This window comes from Strix aluco, chromosome 14 (genome assembly GCF_031877795.1).
Source record: "Strix aluco isolate bStrAlu1 chromosome 14, bStrAlu1.hap1, whole genome shotgun sequence".
NCBI classification, from domain to species: Eukaryota; Metazoa; Chordata; class Aves; order Strigiformes; family Strigidae; genus Strix; species Strix aluco.
In genome coordinates, this window is record NC_133944.1 from 6,011,113 (window position 1) to 6,030,901 (window position 19,789).

General features: G+C 38.4%; 1 long non-coding RNA gene across 1 annotated transcript in view; it reads left to right on the top strand.

Annotated features, from left to right (window-relative positions):
• The first annotated feature begins 1,690 nt into the window (after positions 1–1,690).
• LOC141929885 (uncharacterized) overlaps positions 1,691–19,789 on the top strand; it is a 229,434-nt gene continuing 211,335 nt past the window's right edge. The window contains exon 1 of the long non-coding RNA XR_012625129.1: positions 1,691–1,713. This is a non-coding gene — a long non-coding RNA (uncharacterized LOC141929885). The remainder of the gene's footprint in view (positions 1,714–19,789) is intronic.

The window sequence follows — 19,789 nt, forward strand, 5'->3', positions numbered from 1 at the left end:
TAACTTGCGAAGTTCAAAACAAGGAAGAATTGATACACTTGCTATCATGTAAGTTTATGACTCAGTAGGATTTATTAAGGCCTAGTGAACTTTGGACACCATTTGTGACTCAGTAGAATGAGAAAAATCCCTGTTACTGGATTTAGCTGAGGAGCTGCAGTTCTGTTATTTCTCCAAGAATGCTATCAGCTGGATCCCCCTCCTCTTCAGTCAGCTGGCTTCAATCAGCTGGATCAACTTCTTTTGGTGTAAGTAGGAGTTAGAGTGGGTTGGAGTTGCATAAATTGCTACATGTGGATGACAGTGGAGAATAGAATTTTAATTCTCTTTGTATTTTTTTCTTCTGAAAACTAAATAAAAAGATTAAAAAATACTATGCCATTAAAAGTATAATTCCAATATTTTACTTTCAGGAAAAATGCAAGTCATGTCTCATTAATTCTTGGTCTGATGCTTGTCAGGATTCATTGTTCTTATTTGGTATTTGAAATTAAAACTGTATTACTTGCACTCAGAGGTCACACCAAATGTCTATCTGACTGGAAGACTGAAAAAATTTGAGAGACTTGTTTCTGATGTGAATACTTAAATTAAAAATTCATAGTTCACTTTCCTCAGATACTGTGCAACATTCTTTTAAAATTCAGTGTTCCACTGAGTAATCTTCATTTGATACAATATTCATGGAAAGTAATCACAGAAAGTTGCACTGCAGTCAGAGCAGATTTGTTTGAAAGTTCAGTGGCATTTGTTTGGGAGCCTTTGCTGAGTGCTTGTTCCTCACTTAGTGATGCACTGTGGTAAATTCCCCCATTCTGCTATTTGGCATGTTGAGTTACTCTTAGGCTGCTTATTCTGGTGTTAACATGTGTTAGCATCCTGAAAATCAGTCCTTTAAAACTTGTTAGCTGAAGTAGTTTGGCTTTTCTTATAGTGTGTGTAATAAAACCTGTTTGCTTTGATTTGATAGCACAATGTTTCACTGGATAATCCGATTCCTGATTTAGTCCATGCATCTGTCACTCTGTGTGAATAGCAAAATTACTTGATTTAGTTGTCATGGGTTGGATTAATTCAAAGGGCATTTGTGTTAGTAATCAATTCAGGTGCAACAATTTATCTAACTTGTAATCTCTGGAAATCTCTTTTGGCACAAGTGGAAAGAGAAGAATACAGCAAAATATTCTCCTTTTTCAAAACATCCCTTGATCTTACGATTTGACAAAATTTGTTTTGAGAGACTTTTGTTGCGAGCCCCCAGAATGAAATTGGCAAGTCATCCTCAGTTCCCTTAGGGTGATATCTTCAGTGATTTATATAAAAGTCTGTGTAGCTGAATATGTGGGGAGATTATTTTTGACATTCCTGGCTTGGAGAAATGATGCATTTTGAATGTCTGGATACACTAGTTCTCAGGTGGCCCTGATTTTTCCCATGTAAAAAATAACGATAGTTAATACATGTTTTCCCATTTAATTATTTTAATTATATTTCAATTTAGTTTTCTAATCAGAAGTATCATTTTCTTGCTACTTGAATTTAAGTGATTGTGAGGAGTTTCAATCATGGGTGTTTAAAGAACTGAGTAAGGCTGAAATAAATGAATAAAAATGAAAGATTTATTTTGTTTTCCCTTCTGTTCTGTAGAAACTCACCTACCTCAAGCGCTGGAGTCGCAGAGATTCGGTTGGGAGAGCCTGGCTGGACATTCAGGTACAGACCTGATAAGTATCTAGAAATCACAGTGTGATGTGTCTGTGAATAGATTTAATTTTTTGAAGCCAATATTTACCCATAGTTTAGTTCTAACTTTATATTTAGTTGTTCCTTTTCTAGTTCCTTTTGAAATAAATAGCATGGGACTCTCACCTTGTCCATCACAGGTGATTCAGCATTTCAAAGCACTCAGTGTTTTCATTGATACCACTACATGTGTGCACACCAGCATCTAGAAACTCTTACCACTCTGCCTGTTCTCTTTTGAATTTGCCTTGGAGCTTTTTTTTACTGGCTTTCTAGCTAAATCAGCCTTGTCCCTGATTCCTCAGAGACTCCTATGCTCTCACCGGGTTGATTTCTTGATCCCATTCACTTAGTGGAATTTCCAATAATGTCATTTAATTTTGGGTCCCAGTACCATGTTCCTTTCCCTCTGACACTCATTTAATTTCCTTCTCACCACTGTGTCATGAAAGGGGTCTCGTAGCTGAGGAACAGCCAACTCCCATTTCCTGTCCTCAGTGTGCATTCAAGATAGCTCTTTGGTTTCCTTTGACACCCACCTACTATTCCCACTCCTTCACTGTGGTTCCCTCATTGTGGAAATTCTGCTTAGATTGAATACGCAAATATACTCCAGGAGCTCTGCTCTCCTGGAGGAAAATAGCTGTAGCAGGGGCATGAATAAAATGGGCTGTGAGTTGAATGGAGTGGCTGCTTTTAGGAAAAAGAAGCATTGCAGTACATTGCAGAGCAGCGCAGTTTGGATGAGGTATAAATGAGTCATTTAAAGCTATTCCTTGTTTTTCTCTCTGAACCAAATGTGTTTCTGAGCTGAGAGAATAAATGTGACTGACATAAACCTGGAAAGAAGACTCCAGATCATTGTGGCATTGCATGGTTTCGTCACTGTGGCAGACTGCTTATGATATGGTTGCTTGACAGTTAGGAATAGGTTTTTGGTTTGCCTACACACTTGAAACTGAACCAAGTCACTTTCCTGTTTTCTTAACACATGATCAGCAAACATAACTCTTGTTACACTACATACGTAATTCCCATAATATTGTCAGTTGTGCCCTGACATAATGTGTAAAGACACAGAGGATCATTTCTTCAGTAGATGTAAGCCAGTGAGGATGAGAAGTATTCTGACAGCCAGGCATTGGCATACCAGATCTCTTTTCCCCACCCTTGAAACAGAAGAAGCTGTGCTTGTATGAGTGTTTTGGATGGGTAGTTTTTAGGTAAGATAGAATACCAGAGGAGATGCTGTTCTCCGTCTCGGAACAGAGAAGGCATGTACAGAGGCAACAGAGAGACTTCCAAGGAAATGCTTCAGATAGAGTTGCATAATACCTATTACTGGGGAAAAAAAAAAGTCATAATGTTTCTTGCTCTTTTTAGTTGGGATAGTTTGAGCTTTCCAGTATCAACTACGCTGACCAGATAGTAATGGGTCAGCATTAGTGTGTGTGTCAGAGGGATGCAGGATACAAGCAGCATTTGCTAGGTATATAACAGTTTATACAGATAATAAGATGAGTTACCCCAGTCTCCAGCCCTAATTGTGCTAGGCACTGCACAAATGACCAAGTTGAAGTAAAACGTGCTGTTTCGCACCACATGCCAGCGACAGAACTGAAAAAAGAAAGCAGGCTTTACAGCTCTTGTCTCCCTTGGGCCGTGCTATCTTTGCATGAAAACAGTGGCTGCAGAAATGAACGTCTGAAAAATACGTGCTTCCCATGCTTACATCTGTAGAACTGTTTCCAAAATAAGTATTTTTGAGATGCTAGTAGACATGCACACTCTTAATCTTAAGAGAGAAACGGTTGAGGATCATTTTGCTGGTAGATTATCTGAGGGGATTATTCCACTGTGAGTATCCTGGTCAGCAGTGAGGGCTGCAGCAGTGCCTTTGCGCTGTGTTGGGATGTGTGTGTGTGCTGGCTGGACAGCTTGGTCAGGATTTGTTGGCTTTTTGTGAGTGTGTATAAAGTCCTAAACTACTTACCATGATTGGTCTGTTTATGTAGTGTCTAAAATAAATAAATCTATTACATTACAGTGATTATTTACTGATTTTTTTAATATTGGGGTCCTGGTATTCCCTTGCTCAGAAAGCTCAGGATGGCATGATGTGCACTTCTAACATTGTTTTTTAATTTTTAGGAAAGAGAGTAATGAAAATGAGTGATATATGGTGATAATAGAAATATTACTGTATTGTTCAAGACAAGTCAAAACAAGGAAAGGCAAATGATAGCAGTGACTCAGGCTTTCAGAGCAAATAACTAGTACAGACCTTTACTCTGGGTGACACTATCACAATGCACTCGACCAGAAAAGTACTCTACCAGAGGCCTTTTCTGAAGATGTCAGAGATAAAAATACTAAATGTAGTAGCCATATATACTGAGAAGGATCAAGGGAAGATTTAGAAAAAACTAAAGAGCTGAAAATCTAATTTCAGATGGGAGGAAAATGTTGGACCCATAAATAAATTATAGCTGTGGAACATTTAGAACTGCAGAATTAATTATAGCCTTAATAGAAGGCTGAGAGCGAGAGCCTGCTGTGAAGGCATTACAGGGCTGATTAAGGCCAGTCTTGGAAACAGAACACTTAACAAAAATATTATTTTTTTTTTTAATGACATGTGAAAATGCAGTTGCAGAAACCTAGCATGGAGTTATGCAACCACATATACAAAAGAAAGGTGTGTGCCAGAGGCCAGGTAGATTTCTGACTTGCAATTAATACTTGAATTTTACTTTCTGTGTTAAGATTAGTTAATCACACCAGTTTTATACACAACTATCTTAAAAATTAGGCCTATTTCTATGGAAATGTTAAGTTCAGTCTTGTTTTTCTCACTCATTTTCATATTTTTACTGTCTCTTTTAGTCAAAATAGTTCTTCACATTGGTCATTATGAAACTAGTGTGGATTTATGGTGTATATGAACAAACTGCATTTGGAATATACCACCAAATAGTTGGAGGATAAATTTAAAAGCTGATCTGTTTCAACCTGTCTGAGGAAAGGAGTTGTAATTTTTTGAGTTAATTATTATCCATGAGCAGGAGAAGAACTATTAAAATAAAAATTACACTAGGTTTTGTGAACTGGGTAACAGGGAGTGTTTTTCCAAGGTGTGAATTCAGTTATAGGCTGTAGTAAGAAGTGTGATGTTACAAATCTAATTGATAGGCAATTTGTCAAGGATATAGTATACATAGATTTGCTGAGTGCTTCTTTCATCCTGCAAGTACAATATGTTCTGGTGTAATTTTACTCAGGTGATCAATTTAAATTATAAGATTAGGAACAAATAGACATCTGTGGATGGTATTGGTGTGTCATACTCCCAAACCTGACATCAAGGATGGGCTGGGATGGTGGTGAGGATGGTTAGTATAATTATGATTCAGTTCTGTTTGTTTATTTGTGAGGAGGTTCAATGATCACAGACTGGCTGGAGTCCAGTGAAGTGGGTGAAGCAAGGAGAGGCGTGGGACAGACTCATCAGTAAATTTATTCTTAGATTTAGGATTTAGTTGAGCTTACTGAAGATGACATTAAGGCTGATGTAACTCCGTTGCCCTCTTCCAATCTTCATAAACATCCTGTGTTCATCTGAAACCATTGTTGTGTGGTGCTATGACAAACTGACATGCAGAAAATGCTGTAGATTTTGTTTCTGCAGATAATTGGAACTGTGCCATAGTGCTTTTTCCTTTCTTTTTCTTTGAGAGTTTACAATCTCCATGTCAGGAATATTAGACTATTTGGTCAGCAGTTGTTGAGATTAGGTGCTGTTGCTCACAGCAAAAGCTGAAAATTATTAGAAAACATTTCTGGTTCTAATTAGAGGAGAACACCTACTCTGAGATACAGAGTTGCGTACACTACCCAGCTCTGCGGGTTTCCCATTTTCTCGGCTAACATCTGTAAATGACTTTCAGCTTGTCCCTATTGATTCCCCAGCTGCTCTATCTCCCTTGTTGCTAATGTCAGAGACAGATGAGTCTCGAGGGGAGTGCGAGAAGGCTGGAACAGAACTACTGCAAACGCCCACAGAGCAGTCGGGATGTTCCAGTTGGTCATGAGCATCCTTCTGGCACCCAGAGAGTCCAGGAGTTCGTTGAGGTCATACAGGTTTTCTGAATATCCATCCTGAACATTTACATATGAACAGAAGAAAAACTAAGGGTTTACAATGTGCTCAATGGTAAATCGTCTTCATCTTCCTTCTTTTACTCTGTTCCCTCTCTAGGTTTTATCTTCCGCTCATTGAATTCAATAGCAAAACTCAAATTGGTTTAAGTGGGACAAGATCAGTTTCCATGCCAGGAGGAATTATTATAATAGGGTAATGATAATCTGACATTTTGTGTTTTATGTAATGATCACATGGTATTTTCAGGATTGTATTTACCTTTGAGTTCTGTCTGAGGTTATGAAGCTACTGTCTGATAATATTTTCCCCTGTGGATATGTAATCATTGACAGGCTATGCATTTTACAGGCTGGTGGTATTGGAGGGTCAGTAAACATTAGAACCTATTCCAGTCTGAGCAATGGACAGTGCAATAGCTGATCATTAAATAAACGTGACTGTCAGGTTTCTCCTCAGTTACTTAGAAGGTGGTAATTTCCCTGGAAACTGGATTACAAGACTGTGTGTTAAAACTCAGTCTTCAGTACCACAGATGCCTTCTAGGTAGGAATGCAGATAACCTCTGAGAAAGGGAGCAGACACAGAGGGCTTTACCTTGTTGATAGGAGGGATATTTTTAGCCGTAGGACCAGCTAAAAAAGAGGGAAAATGCTTACCTAGAAAGGACAGCTAAAGAAAGGGAGGGTTTGTGGATCACTTGAAAGTATATAGTGGAGAGGAGAGTCACGTGCTAAAGAAAGGCCAAGGTAAAAGCAATGCCGGAGCCCCCTTAGGCCAAGCAAAGCTTAGATGTACCTACCAGCGCTGGCAGGTCCAAAAGCATTAGGTTCAGTGACGGTTGCTGCACAGCTGATGTATCCATGCAGAGTAAATCTGACACATCCCAGCTGGGTCAGACATACTGCACATTTGCACACAGACTCTGTAACGTATGGGCAATGAAGTTGATGCAGCGGTCTCTCTGCATGTGTGATTCAGCATTCTTGTGAAATGGCCATTTGTTCAGGATATCCAGACATCCAGCATTTGAACAAATCTATTCAGTCACTGCTCAAAGCAGCAGAGAGAGAGATTTCCTGCTGTAAGCAACAGACTAGTATCCACACTGGGAGAGCTGGCAGGTCTGCTGAACATGCCTGGATCCAATGCAGTTGGGACCCAAACACAGCTGTGTGTGAGCTCTACTGGGAAGATACAACAGTTGAACTACTCCCAAAGTTTTCAACCTGCATAGAATAACAAGATTGGGTTCACAAAACCTAGTCCTATTAGCTGGCGGGGGTGGGCGGGGAGAAAAAGACGTTTGGAAGAAGGTCGGAGTAATACTCCACACAGGTACCTTTTACTCATTCACATTCAGTCCCTACCTTCTCTCTCAAATTTTTTTATTCATCACTTCCAGCCCGCCTACTCCAGCTTTGCTCTTTCTTATTCCTTTCTGATTTCCCTTTCCTCTGTGTATACGTAGACTCCAGCTTCTCCTTTATATTCCTATCCCATGAGGCAGTATTTCTGCAAGCTGCATTCATTACTTAACAGGATTTTTTTTTCTTAACAACCATGCTAGGAAGGTGAGTCCCAGTGCAATTAGGGATACACATGTCAACAACTGGCTCTCATGAAAACTGCAAAGCTGAAAGTTTGCTGCATCTGTGTTTTATTTTATTTTAAGCAGTTTAGTATCTTGTACAAGTTCCTGTGAAAAGTTGGGGTGTCAGTTCTTGTCTCTGAGTCTCATGGACACCTGGAGTTGTTTGTGAGACTGAATTCTGTACTTAAAGTTCCTGGGTGAATGAATAATATGCAGCTTAATAAAAGGTGAAGCAACGTGGATAGTAACCAAAAATAACAGCACAGAGCAGTTTTCCTGGCCTTCATCCAGTGTAGAGTCAATGGGAATTTCTTCACTGGCTTCAGTGGGATTTTCATCAAGCCTGTTGAGAACACTGTACAAAACCCCCACTTCAGACAGCAAGCTTTATAATACACAGTACGTAATGTGAAGTAATAATCATCCAAAAAAAATATTGGGCTGAAGCCAAAGGCCAATGGAAATCAGCTGTCATGGGAGGCTCAAAGGTTATTCAGGTACTGTGTAACTGTTCGTGTGTCTGATAAAGGTACCTGGTGGTACAATTTACACATAAGACACTACCTGTTTAGCTGGGATGGGTGCATTTTGCAGAGTACTCATGGGATTGCAGTATTTCCTCAAGAATGTCAAGGTGTGATGAGTTCTCCAAATGTGAACTCAAATGTAAGGTGCTTTAGGTGACATAGCACTGCCAGTGACATTGAAAAGATGCCCTTGTTTTCTAGCTTCAATGTTCATGTTCATTAATGGAGACAAACAAAAAAATCTGCCTGAGTCATTAGCAACAAATTATTTTCCAAAGCATTTGCAAGACGCTAAATGTCTTGAGGTGTTTGTAGAAGCAGAAGCAAATACTGAAAGCAAAATAATGAAAATTAAACATTTCCTTGCTCATTCAAGATTAATGATGTCAGGGTTAATCACTGCCATATAAATACCCAAATAAATAAAATAGATTAGGCAAGTATTATCTGAGTGTTTGCCTGGCTATCTGGCTTTCTCGGGATCATTAATTATTGTCTTTTCAAAACTTGTTTCTAATTGACTTTAAATTCACAGTATCATAGACTAATTTAAGTTGCAAGGAATGTCTAGAATTTTTTGAATCACTTACCAAGTTTCTTTCCACCAAATGCATATATAACACAGAATAATTGCCCTCAGATCTGACATACAAGAGATGCGAAGTAAAAATTGAGAAGTTATGATTAGATCAATTAGTTCAGAAACACTGCCTCTAAATTATTCCCGTGTCTTTTCTTGAGGAAAGGTAAGAGTTTAATGCAGCATCTGTTCTCTAACCTCTTCTACAAGTTGGAAAACAGCATCGCCAATGAATAAAATATTTAGCCCAAAAAAAGGGTTAATTACTTTTTAAAAAAAAGAAATAGCCAGTGGTACCCATAATTCTCCTACTGAATATTTTGGATAAAATTTCTATTTACATGAAGCTGAAAGGCTAAGTGTGGTTTTCTGTCTTTGGAGTGCCTGGAGATGCATACATAACATGATGTTATATTTAACAAAAATGTTACATGTATGATTAGTTAGATCTGACTATACCTCATATCCTAGTCACTTTTGTATTTAAACTAATGTTCAAATAACTTTTCTTTTAGCTTGGAATCTGATGATGCTTTTGAAAGGCCAGATTATTGGACAACTTTTCAGTATATGGAAAAAGTGTGCCAAGAAGTTTAAAATATTGCACTCATTGTAAATCGCTGATGCTAACGATCTCAACATGCAAGACATGCTAAAAAACCCTCTTAGAGTGGTAAAAGCGTGTGTATGTCTTTGTGTATACACATGTATATAAAGGAGTTTATTGCTATTTTGCAACTGAGAAAACTGAAGTACAGACAAAACTAAATTAATTTCCCACAGTCAGAAAATGAGTCAGTGACAGAGCTGATAAAAGAAGCCACCAGTCCTGATGAGACAGACTGAGCAAAAGCTGCGGCTCAGGGATTTTACAGACGTAACACCCAACACAGCAGAGATGCAGATTACTTAACTGCACTGGTCTGGGCACCCCTTCTCCAGCTGGCCTCAGCTGGGACTAGCAGAAGCTCTTGCCAGCCAAATCTGATTGCTGCTTCTAGCCATCAGTCTGTGGCTGTTTAGAATTGGTATCTGTGAGTCACCTCTCTGCGTATAACCTGCCCTGTACTACCACTTCTGTATGTGTGCGTAACTGGGTGATGGGAGAAGGGAGGAGATGGGGATGAGTGTCAAGGATGAGCCTGTTGCTGTCTGAAGGAGGTTAGTGCCATGTGTAACATACTTTAGAAACCATGAGCTACTATATCATTTCCGTTGTTCTCTTAATTATACAAAACTGCAGTGTTTACTGATTGTTCCTCATATTTACATTAAAACAGGAAATCTTAATTCAAACTACAGTACAGATTTACTTGGCTTTTAGATGACACACTGAAGGATCAGGTACAATTTTGTAAACAGAGCAGTTCAGATTTTTTGTGATGATGAGAATTCATACAGCACATCTCTTTATCCTGCAGAGATTTTGCTATAATTCATTTCACAAGGTCTGTAAAAAGTCAGTAATAAAGCACTGGAATGGTGAATTAAAATTGGAATTTTGAAGAATGAACTCAGTAACAATTACTACTACCACTGAATTAATTCATATTAATATTTTATTAAAAGAAATTCTCTGCCTCCCTCCTAACTCCAGGTAACTTCTGTCATGAGGTGCTAAGTGGAAATAGATCTTAATCAGCAGATGCAAGTGCTTTTTGTGGCATAAAATTAAACTGTTCAGATAGCATGGTTAGTGGTAACTTACTGAATTTTATTGTTCTGACAAGTGGACTGTATTTAATAAGAAGCTACAAAAATTTGAACAAGTATCTCTTTTTTCTTTTAATGAGAAAACAATTTCTTTTGCCACTGGGTAGGACCAGGCTGTAACTTTACAGTCTGTCCCAGTATAAGTGCTGCTCCAGGCACAGGATTAAATCCTGATTCCTTCCCTTCTCCCAGGGAAGAAGTAAAATACTTCATCCCTTCTTCATGAAGCAATGCATTTTCTTCTGGGCAGCTAGCTTAGATAATGAGTGGAAATTTTGTTTTCCACATTGCAGAATAAGTTGCAGCAGGATACTTTTGGGTGCATACCCTGTACTCTCCCTCCACAGCTGTGGTTTCTGGCCGAGTAGAGCTAACCAAAAGCAGTGACCAGTTTTGTCCTTCTTCTTTCGTGTTGTGTGGCAGCCTTGTGAAAAGCAGTGTGGATGCTCCTGCAGTAAAAATACTGACCAGGCTGAGTCAGGACAGCTGAGTGTTACTGAAAGATCTATCAAATTACCTCTCCATGGACTTTGTTGTTTGATTGATCTAATGCAAAATTAATTGTTAAAAACCCATTTTCTTTCTCTCCCAAACCAAACAGACTGAAAATTAGTATGTAGTAATATAGTGGCAGGCTTGCTGCCTCCTTTCATATGTCACCAACCCTTGCAGCAAATTATGCTGTCACCCTCTCAGATGTCTTGTTATGCCTTTCACCCATCTCTTTTGCTTTATCTGCTCAGTAACATCTCACCTGTCTTAAGCACTTAAGCTTCAGCCTTTCCTGCCAGTTGTGCCTCCTGCTTTTTGTAATTTCCCTCTGCACATAACTTCAGTCTGAATCTCTTCTGTCCTCCAGTAGAGCTGATGTATTATACATACTCTTAAAAAAAAAAAAAAATCCCTGATTGTCTTTCACACTTCTTCACCCACTTCCATTGCCTCTTTAATGTTTATTCTTGCCATATTTATTACAAGATGGCATACAGATGCTCTGGTCCTGCATATATTATTCTGCCCATTCTATTGCTTCTTTATTCTACTGCATTTAATCAAGTAGTGCTCCATTATTCATTCATATTTTTCTCTGATAAAATATAACTTTGTCTGTAAAAGAAATTATCTCCTTTTTTTAAAATGTCTTGTATTATCCTGCTGAAAATTCACCTCTTACTTGATGGAAAATTTTTTTGGTGAACTTTCTGCAGTTTCTTTAAAGTTTCATGAAGAAAAAATTCAATGCATTTCAGTAAAAAGAAACTTCCTCTATGGAAAACAATGTGCCTAATTCGCTAATATTATTTTATGGCATCTTGTATAGAAAAGTTTCATATCAATTCAGTAAATAGATGTTTATTAATTGCACATTGTGAAACAATCCTTTTTCCCCACAAAGTTTAAATTAAGAATGGCTGCTTGGACCAGCATGTTCAATCTCCTGCATAACACAGGTCATACAACTCCCTTCTATTTTGCTTCATATCCACTAACTTTGCTTATGGTTGGAATGAGACCATATGCTTTAGAAAAACAGTTCATGCTGGTTTTTAAATTATCCAGTCTTGGGAAATCCTCCACAACATCGGTAAGGTTCTCCCATGATTAATTAACCTCACTGTTAATAGCATGTGACTTATTTCTAATCTGAATTTGTATAGCTTCAGTTTTAACAACTGGTTCTTTCTTTTCCTCATCTTTTTAACATAAAACCCTTGACAAAAGTCTTCCTGGGACAGCCGGAAATCTCTTTGTGAGTGTCTGGTCAGCAAGTCAGCCTGAGCAGCCGTCCCCAAGAACGTTTTAGCATTTTCCATTTTGTTACAATAGCTGGATCTTCTGAGCTGTTACCTCTTGCTGTGCTGAGAGCTGATGTTTCTGGCAGGATGGAGCTGCAGCTCCTCCTCTCCGAGTGCTCGAACCTCTGTATTCCTGGTGCCTTCAGTCATCCACGTGCCACCAGGTCCCTTGGCTTGGGTGCCTGCTGCGAACAGTAATGAATCGATCAAGCTCTCCTCATTTGGTTTGGGGGCAACATCACACCAAAAGCAGTCCTCAGGGAGAGCAAACCATGGGCACTACGGGCAGTCCACAAGCCTGCCTGTAGCTCCATCTTTGAGCTTCTTTGTAGCTGCTGTAATATGTGTAAGTATGCATGTAGGATGCATGACTCATACGTGGTTTTTATATAGATATGTATTACATACACATACAAATACATATGTACGTTAGATATGCACACATTTGCATACATATGTATGGCAAAATAGCCATTTCTCGTAAAAGCAGATTAAAGCCCAGTTTGATTTCTTGGAACAGATCATACTTAAAATCTTTGAGGATTTGTTATTCAGGGAAAGCAGGTATGCCCTGTACTACAGGATCATCACGGGGGAAGCTATAATGGCCTCACTCTTGTAAACTCTGAAGAATGGGGAGGTGGCTGTTGGGAAAGCTGTGGATGCTTCTTTGGTTTGCCTCTGGTATCATGAACATAGAGTAATCCCACTTAAAAATGGAGAAGCAAACCTACAGCAAACCTTGTCAAAGGAAACATACACAGATTCCTTGTTACTGAATGTAATTTTTTACATTTATTTGTATACCTAAGTACATGACATGATTGGGAGGGTGTGTGTAAAACAGTAGTTTTAATAGTAGTAGTATGTAAACATGCTACTACAAATACAGTCTTTCTAAATATAGGACAATAAACTCTTGAAAAGCACTTTTCCATTTAAAAATACCTCTAGAAATAGAGCTCTAAATTAATAAAAACCCTCATGAAAAGTCTCTTAGTTACACAAAAAAAGGATAAAATAATTTAAAGACAAGCACAATGAAAATGGCAGTTTTAAAATGAATACCTGTGTGGAACTGCTGGAGAATTTTAAGCAATTTTTCCTATTGAAAACCTTTCTGAACTCTCAACTTCATACCTAAGATAATTGAAGGAAAATTAAATTTACCCTTAGGACTGTTTGTGGGAAACTCTTCTAATAAGGTTTATATTTAGGAGATAATAGTGCATTTATGGTGGTCACAGCCTGACTAATAGAGCTGTAATAGATACATTCTGTATTTAATCAATATCAATGAATAATAACTTCTCTTTATTAACTGTAATGTCACTATGGTTAATTTTAGCTTGTTCTGTAGGGATATTTGTATCTTGTTTGACAAAGACTACACTATTTTTTGAAATAACCAGATATAACTGTTTTTATCAAGGCTCTTTAAAGGTTTAGTGATGGCCTATTATATACCAAGTGTTTACTCTGATTGTCCTTTCAGTCTAAAGCATATTTTCACATGTTGATAGGTATTACAAGATGCTCAACTAAGTAAAAGTCCATGGACAGATCAAATTTGGCAAATACCTCTGTTCTATGGGTATTATAAATTATAGCTGTTCTTAAATATTTGCAATATTTTCCCAGATAATGATACTGAATTTGTTTTCTACTGAAAATTATGAGAAGCATAGTATTTTATTACTGTGAAATATTTTAGATAATCAAATTGCTGCATACCCTCCTTGGTTCTTTTTGCTCACTTCGGGCACTTCTGCTTTCCTGAGGACAAGCTTGAATCATCACCAGATCTCGTTACTTTTTGTATGTCGGATTCTGACTTTCTGGTTCTGACTTCTTGGATGCTGGCTGCTGCAGGCAGTGAGAGGCATTCACCTGCTCTGGAGATGCCGGGGTGGCTGACGAGGAATAAGTATCCTGGGAACCCCAGAAGTTCGCTTGCCATGCTACTGCATGGCTGAGCACGTAGACAGGCAGGAGGCTGGACAGGCTTCTGACAGAATTCAAAACCTCCTTGGCTGTCATCAGAGCTGTGTTGAATTTATGGCTGTGAAACATTTCAAGGTGGATGACTCTGCACAGTCCAATCAGACAGTTTTAGAGCAGCTCTGAGCAGAATGTTTTGAAAACTGCAGAGAAACTCAGTAAAATTTTAAATAGGGAGAGCCTTACTCTAAAAAATCAGAGCGAGACTTTGAGCAGGCACACAGGCACACTCTAAAATGCTGGCATATTTTTAATACTTTTAAATATAATAATTTATTTTAGCCTGCCAGTAGGATTTTTATCCAAAAGAGATTTTTTTTTTTCAGACTCCTTATTTACACTGACAGTACTGTCTCCAAGAAGAAATACTTTCTTGCATAAGCACTTGTCTGTGGGTATGAGGCATCCACAGGCTGGCCAGGAGTAGCTGCTTTAGCCTATTGTTGGTTTTTATTCCCACGATTCAATGGGAGGCAAACTTCTGTATTTGTTGATTTACCATTCCCTCTTTCTAGAGTAGTGAGGTATCCCTGTACGATCCCTGAGAGCGCTCGCACGAGAGATGGAGGCAGTTGGCAGATCCAGAGGTATTAGAGAATATGAGACTGCTGGAAATCTGCCAGTGTTAGTGTCAGACCCATCCCTCTGAGTCTCAGCTGATTCTTCACTGACGGTGCGAGAATCAGGACAGCCAAATTTATATTCACAGTTGTAAATTACTGCAATTCCTGTGATCTATCCCTTTGTCTCCAACTTAGCTATAATAATTCATATACATTCTCTTACAAGAAATGATGCTTAATTTAGTGGAGGATAAAAGAGGCCTTTAAAACAAACTGAGAAAGTCTTTGAGATTTTAGTTTCACAATCAATTTAAGTGATGCTGTTGCTGGCCTTCTAGTCTGGCCTCACCCAGCTTATGGAAGTCAAGCCTGTGATGTGTTGCTTTTGTGCTTCCTAGATTCATGTTCAAGGCAATCCTTTGTATGAGTGAAATGGCAGTTATCTGACTCACCTCTTGAGCTGATATTATGTCCCTTTCCTTGCCATCGCTGTTAGAAGCTACCACATCAATGGAAGGAGCAGTATTATCTGGATGAAATGTGAATGTCACAAGAACGGGCTGTATCAGACCATCTTCTAGTTCTGCATTTTTAGTATTCAGACAACATCGTTGGCAACAGAAGGCAGGCGTCTTCCATAACAGAGCTGTTGCAGTTGAAGCAGAAATGCTGACATGTGTTAGTGACGTTCCAAGGATGTTTAAACTCACATCTCTGTTACATTTGAACTTGGTTTTCCTCTTTGGTTCAAAGGCAAATCAAAGTTGAAGTTTTTGATTATGATACTGCTGAAACTTCACATCATTTTCAGTGCTCAGTTTACTCTGTAAATGACATAAAACGCATCGCATCAGTAACTAATAAGATACTAGATTATTAGAGAACCAGATAAGTCTGGTGTCATTTTATTTAGAACCCGTAGGAAATAAGTTTGCTTAAACACTTTTCACTGAAGACCGGAGAGAGTGTTAAGTCAATGTGCTATTAACCGATTTGTGCTTAGCTACATACTGTACAAGAATGGAGTCTGAGATGAAGTAAGATTGAAGAGCTTTGGGTTTAATTCCTTGTTTCTCACAGATTTCCCATGTGACTTCGAGCAAATCACTTACTCTTTTGATTCTGTCTGGAAAGTAGAGAGAGCAGGATTTTCCTGCCTCACAGGCATATTGTAAGCGTGTCATATACTCAGATACTGTGGTGTGGGGGGGCTACAGAAGTGTGTAGAGTAGGCAGATGTGTTACTGCTCCTCAGTAGCAGCTTCAGCAGAGAGCAGCATGCTGAGGCTTTTCACAGGACTGTGTGAAGTGAACGTATTTTCTGCCGCCCTATTACTTTCATTAAAAAAAGGGTAATTTTTAAAAATGAACAATAGCTGTACTGAATCTGTATCTTTATTCGTACACATTTGGAAAGTGATTGCAGCTTGAAGGATAAAGCTATGTGAGAATGTAAGAGAGCAAGATTTTAATTTGAATTCTGACAAAAGTGGACATGGCTCACATTATCCTTCACCTCACTCCCAATTGTCTCCTGTGGTGGCCTCCTAGCATTGAAATCTATTGAGGAGAAACACTGATATAGAGACATATTAAGAGATAAATCAGCAGTCACAGGGCATCCAAACTGAGCACAGTGGGGAACATAATAACCAAAAATTAAGCCTATTGCTAAGGAAAATAATTCAATGATAGCTCTTAACAGTCAATTTTAACAATCAAGAAAGGGGATAATTTTACACAACAAATGGGTGGCTTCCAGTTTGTGCTGTAAGGATATATAACTAATTGTTTTACTCAAGTAACTCATACAATGCTCTCCCAATCAGGAGATTTCTCATACCACTGCACTCTTAATTTTACAGAGCGGTGGATCACTGCCTCCGTCTCCCTGGGCTACCTTGCACCACTGCTTTTCTGTGATGTGCAAAGTGCCATAGTAGAAGTGTTAGTTTTGCAGCATAAGTCACTTGACATTAAGACTATTCTCACTGAGAGTAAAGCCATAATAAAGAAGTGGAACTGTGCATTTATTTGGTATTTAGATGGACATTCTCACAGCAAGAAATACATGGGGAAGAAAAAAGTAATAAGGCATTCTAAGTCTTGCTAATACCAGCTTAAGCTGTTGTTAATACAAATGACCTAAAAAATGTGTAGTTTTCCACTTTTTACTCAGTGGGTTGGGAAAAGCATGGCCTTATGTTCAGCCAAGGTTGTCCTGGAAGCTGTCCTATAGGTTTGATTCCTACACAATCTTAACCTGTATGGTGGGAATTTCTTGCACATGCATTTCATAGAGGGAGAGATGAAGCTTGGAGAGATTTAGTGACTGGTGCAAAAAAGTCCATGGAAGGATGACTTTTGATTTGGATCATGACCCTAATGACTTGTCCGCTGCTGTACAGGAAGTTTGAACATGGAATTGACCTTACCTCACCCAGCAGCCTGCTCTTTGAACAAGAACATCCATCTCCTCTTTTTGAAGCCACTTTTTGAATGCAGGTTTGGCCATCTCATTAATTAGGTGGGATATTTCAGGTTCCTGAAAGGAGTTTTTAGAGCATCTGAAAAAGCTAGTATGGTTTAAATGAAATTTGGGCAGATGGTGCTTGACCTGACTTTGATAACCTGCTCGTATGTGTCGTATAGGTTTGCTACCTATAGTATTAGTAGAAAATAATATCTATTGTCCATGGTTTGGATCGTATTTTAGATAGAAGGAGGTCTTACTGGGAGAGTTACGATTATCTGTTAAACCAACTGATACAGCTGTAAAAGTGGACAAGCTCTCAAAATAAGAGTCCTCACAATTAGAAAATAAAAAGTACCATGAAAATCTAAATTCCTTTTTCTTCTGAAAATTCCTGAAGTGAAAAAATGTCTCTTATATCAAGTAAATCATACTTTTATAGCCACAGATCATTCCATCTACTCTGTTAACATGTTCATACTTGTCCCATCTCAAAGGCTCTTTTTATTAATCACTGTACACATGTGGGATTGCGTGGGTTGAGATATGATCAAAATGATATGTTAAACTGTGGCATCAAAACAAACATGAGTCATGGAAACAAACCTATATAGCAGGTAACACATGTATATAACAGCAATTTTACTTCAAAAAATCTTTTAGCTATGGGATTAATTTTAAATCTGCTTTTACAGAAATTAGCATGTTATCCGTTTATGTTCTGCTAAGATCAGTAACTTGTAGATACCTGAGAAAGTCTTGAGAATAGCTTCTTGGTTTGAAGTGCATGTGTTCAATGCTGGTATTTCCAATGAAGTTGCCAGTGCTTTAGTCCTGTGTAGGACTCCCATGATTGGTACAGAAAAAGGGAAGTGGGAAAAGGTTATTCTTTCCTTATTAAGTTTGAGGTACCTTAATACGTTTATTTCTTTATCAAGGAAGTTGTACCTTATATCATTCAACCCATAGCTTTTCAGGTTTTTTTTACATTGCAGACCATCTCTTAACAAAATGTCCCATGAGTTAACTCCCTTTTGTGCTTTCTATTTAGAGCCCCACCTCTCACATTCCCAGGTGCAGAGATGTCCTATTTACTCTCTGACTGCAGGGGAAAATTATGGTGCGTTCATCCACCAAGCGTCTTTACTTGGCTTTGCTGATAAGGCTGATCTTGTGGAGAAGATACAGCCGTTTGCAACCATAAGCTTGTGTAATGGCAGATGGTTTAGGTTGGATGGTGGTTAAGGGTAACTAAAAGTTGAACAAAAGGGGCTCGAGAATATGGGGGCAATCACTCAGAAGAACAATCTGAGCATCTGCTGAAAAGCTTTCTGCTGTCTCTTTAAACTTGATCTTATTGCTCTTAAAACCCAACACTCACCTTCCATACTCCCTGTGATACTCCCGTGCATGTTGCACGGTGTCTCTAAATGAATGGCAGAAGTCTCACTAACACTTTCTCCTAGGTACTAGACCTTTTTTTCCAGAAGGCTGCCTTGCCTTTTCATACTCACCTAATGACTAAGCATTCTCTCTCTGGTGTTCTTTTTTCCTGTGATGTTACTAGTAAATATTAGTAATCGTATTAATATTCATACCTGTATAAATCCTATTTTAGCAAACCAGAGGCATGCTAGTGAGTGCTAGACCTCCCAGACCCAAAGTGTGCTGTCTGCATGTGACAGCAGTGACTGCAGTGTCAAGAGTCACAGATTTCATTTTGGTGAAATAATGCCAACTTACATTATTTTGTGTGAGATTACAAAGAAAGATTGGGATATTTTATTACACTGTCAATCAGTTGGTAGCCTAGCTCTCATCTGAGTACTGAGCCCTCTCCCCTCTTCCTCCTCAAACAAAGCAAACAGAAAGCCACACAGTTTTTGAAGGTGTTTATCATGAAATGTACGGAGCATGGTGACACCTTCAAATAGAACAGAAAACACATGCCAAATCAGTTCTATTGTGAAGTAAAGGGAGCAGGTGGATTTCATGAATATATATGTGTATTTACTGGGCATGGCAGATTTTTCTAAAAATGAAAATGAGAGTAAATCAGTACAAAACAGGTGGCAATTGAATGAATTTCTTTAGAACAGAAGTTTTTATTGGAGAAACATAATAATTAGTTTCCACAACCCATAGCTGCAGACACTGACTGTTCTGCTAATGAAAGATACTGCAGATATTGGCTGCAAAAGAATACAGAAAAATTACAGACACTGACAAAAGGATGTATTTTTCATTTACTAACTTTTCTTCCCTGAATATTCCCTTGAGTTACCTTGGTTTGTTTACAAGAGATTCTGGGGGCGGGGGAGGGTGGCGCATGGCATGCATGGGCAATTACTTTACATACTCATTTCAATCATAATCCATTCAGAATGATAAAAATGAAATCAAACGTAATTTATAATCTAGAACATTGCAGCTAGAGCTTTTTAAATATTACAGCTGCAATGCGATTTGAGATAATCCATTACAATCATTCAGGCTCTTTTAAAACCAAAACACATTTATCCATAAGTGACAATTACATCTCCAATTTTTTTCTTCTGAAATTTGGTATGTTATTATGGTTTGGGGGGTGATCTTATGTAAGTAATGATTGCTGGTTGCGCATAAAGCTGTTTATTTTCA